The following is a 3632-nucleotide window of genomic DNA, read 5'->3' as shown; positions in this document are numbered from 1 at the left end:
AGAACTTTTTTTTTTTTAAAGTTTCCTTTAAAATCTGATCATCTGTGTTATCTTTAAAGTGTTTTCTGCTGCCCCATGTGGCAATAAAGGTGCATCTAGTTCAGTAAAATAAATCCTGCGGATGTTTAGGGGCCCATGCATCGCTTCTTGTGGTGACTCCTGTAGGCCAACAAGAAGTGGCAGCACATATATTTGCTAATAGAGTTACTCACAGCTCCCCTTTAACACACCAACTGTTACAGTCATCCACACTGCTGAGGAAGCATTAGCTGCTTAAGCACCATGGCAACAAGTCATCTACCATCATTACCTCGGCAGCGGCACATATCTACCGACCCGGTTACACCCTTTTATTTGTAATGGAGTATTTTTAAAGTCCTCCATGCTCCACTGTGAGGAACACTTGCTTTGTATCGTAACCTAAACAGAGAGGAAGTCAGAGGTGGCTGACAGTGGTTCTACATGCAGGAGTCTAATGATTGAAACAGTCAGGCAAACAACGGACGATAAGGAGAGCAAAAAGGAGGAGGAGGAGGAGCTGAAGCCAGACAAGCTCATTAAAGGCAGAGCAGCCGTGTGACAAATGATACATGGAGCTGGCAGCATTGATCTCCGTGCTCACAAGGAAGGTGTCTGGTCATGGGGAAATGCATGGAAAACTGTGTGTGTGTGTGTGTGTGTGTGTGCAGCGCTGAGAAATACTCAGGTGCCACAGCTCTAATGGAGAGGCCAGAGCCGCCAGCCTGTTGACAGATGACTTGTCAGCAGAGGGGAGGAGAAAGGGAGGAGAAAAGAGGAGAGCCAGTGATTAGATAGTTGCGCTAATGCTTGACCTCCTCTACCCCGGCGCCTGTCCTTCATCCGGGCCGGAGACGGGGGTGGACAAGAGAGAAAGGAAGGAGGGCTTCAAAAAAAAAAAAAAAAAAAAAAAAAAAAAAAAAAGAAGAGGAGGAGGAGGAGAATTGATTTTTATGTGGGAGAACTTTCAGGGCACTAAATCAGCACTTTGTTCAGCTCAATTAAATTGAACGTCTTCAGGAATATGTTTAAATAATACAACAAAAAGTAATCATGCCACATCATACAAACAGGAAGAAGATAGTTCCATTAAAATGTCATATTTATATTTTGAAAAAATGTGCCTGTGAGTGATTATTATATTGCAGCGGTTGCCAACCTAAGGTTCAGGACACTCTGAGGAATCATGCGGTAAATCCAAGAGGCTGTAAGATATTGGACGAAAATTAGAAACAACAAGACAAACACATATAAAGTATTTTTTTTAAAACACACAGGATATATAAAGCCTGTTGGCTGTTTATGTTTAGCTTTTGGCCAATATAGCACTGTGTTTAATCTGGCTTTTCAGATTAGCAAAACAGTGCTTGCATTTGTCAATGACTGAGCACTTCCTGTTTATCTTTATAGCTGACAAATACAGAAGGTTGCCACCTGCTGGTGTGGAGAGTTATTCCCTCTCTTATTTAATTCAATTAAATAAGTTTATCAGCTCTAGTCACGGTAATATAGTTAATTAACCATCAAATTATTCAGAATATTTATGCTACACTAAGACTATACTAGAAAGTCTTCAAATTAAGAGTTTACATTACAGAAATGTGGAGGAACTCCATTATCGAGTCATAACTCAATTCTGTTTAAACATACATACGTTACACACATATATTTGGACACAATTTGACTCACGCTTTTCGTAGACATCGTTATCTCCGACATCCATCGCGACAGAGAGGCCAATAATCACTCAGGATGGGCAGGGAAATCAGACGCTCCGTAAAAGTGCCGAAAGCTCATTGAAAAACGTGTCGTTTTTACATTTTCCTCCGCATTAAAGTAATCCAGTGGTAGTTATCTGTTCACTTACAGGTGCACCTGCAAAGAGGAACACCTAGTAGATAATTCGGCATACTTTTAATGGAGCTAACTTGCCAAAATGTAAACAAACATACGCTGAAAATGCAGACTGCACGGTGCAGAGCGCTGTTAGCTAGCTGTAGCAGCTCCATGACAACTTGTTTTGACGTTCGCAAAGCACTATGGGTATTTTTAATCAGTATTTATTTATCATACCTTAATACTTTTGGCAGTTTGTTGCATATTTATGTGCCAATAATCTTTGAACAAAATATTTTCCTACTAAGCCTGAGTGAGTTTGACCAACAATGAAGCATTTTCTTTGTCAGTGTAGTCTGTTTTTTAAAATAACAGCTTGTCAAAAACTGGTGACTGCAAACATAGCAACGCTCTAATTTACCTAAATTCACTGACAACTTGCCAACAACTGAACGTGACTGTTCGGAAAGCTTTGGCAATTTTATTATAGGTTACAGCAGAGGCTGGAAGACAGTTTAATGCATTTGCCGACATTATTGCACGAAGAAAGAAAACAGTTTTGCAAAAGGAAAGGAGGGAGGAGGAGGAGGAGGAGGAGGAGGATGAAGAAATAAAAAAAAATGAGTGGGTTTGTTGCGATTCAGGCAGCCACACCGGGACTATCATTACCATACATCAGGACAATGAATGAGGCTTTCAGTGAGCGGTAATAAGAATTTGATAAATCATGAGCCGAGAATTAACTAGACGTCAAAACAATGAGAGCACCCTGATAGATGAAGAGGGGATGATGGCATAGATTAGTCAGAGCAGAGGAGGCAGAGGAGGAGGAGGAGGGGGAAAGTCCACAACAGGGTCAGGTGAGGTCTGATGGAGGGAGGAAGAAAACTAGAGCTAAAGGAAACAGATGAGGAAGAGTCACAGAGGTGCGAATCCACAATGACTTCAGCCTTGAGCTTTTAAAGCAAGTTTTTTAATCCAAAAATATGGGCACTCTGAGTGACCACCCCCCAATTGTGCACAAAGTATTGATTATTTTTGCTGCTGTGAGGATTAAATTACGTTTAATGCCAGCCTCTAGTGGCTACTTGAGGAACTGCGTTAGCTGTTTTTCAACATGCTACAAAAAAGTGCTCATGTTTTCAATAAATTATTACATTTATTCTAAGAGAAAAATACAAACTGCATAAAGGGGGCTATGGTAGTGAGAAGCATGAATATACATCATCCTCTGAGATACATAGACTACTGCCACCTGCTGGTGTGGAGGGTAATTGTCTCTTTTGCTAGTTGGCCTCTGTTATGTTCAGTTGCAACTTTTTGGGCTGACACAGGTAATATAACCACAGACAGCCTTCAGTTTGGTCCCAGGAGCACAATTTGTACTAAATGTTATGGTAATTGTTGATATATCGGTCTGTATGATGGTATTAGTCTGGACCAGGTTCTGCTAACTTGGCTAAAAGTCTAAAAAAACAAGCATGATAAGCTTTTCTCCAAAGAATGCCAACACACATTTTACAACTGATGTGACTTTGATTGACACGTTTTTCATTAACATTCCACTTTATTGTCTGTCTCCCCTCCCGCCTCGGTTACCACTCCGCTCGCAGGGTGAGGGATGTGACAGGAGGATGTTTATTTAATGAGAGCAGTCTGGAGGGGGTAATGAAATCTACCCTAACACCATTAACAACCAGGCTTATCAGCTCCTGGGACACACGTCAGCACGCCACAGCCTTTTGTTCTCAGGCTTGAGGATGCCGCCGGGCTCAAAG

The sequence above is a fragment of the Parambassis ranga genome, chromosome 12 (genome assembly GCF_900634625.1).
Source record: "Parambassis ranga chromosome 12, fParRan2.1, whole genome shotgun sequence".
Lineage (NCBI taxonomy): Eukaryota > Metazoa > Chordata > Actinopteri > Ambassidae > Parambassis > Parambassis ranga.
This window is presented reverse-complemented; position numbering follows the sequence as displayed.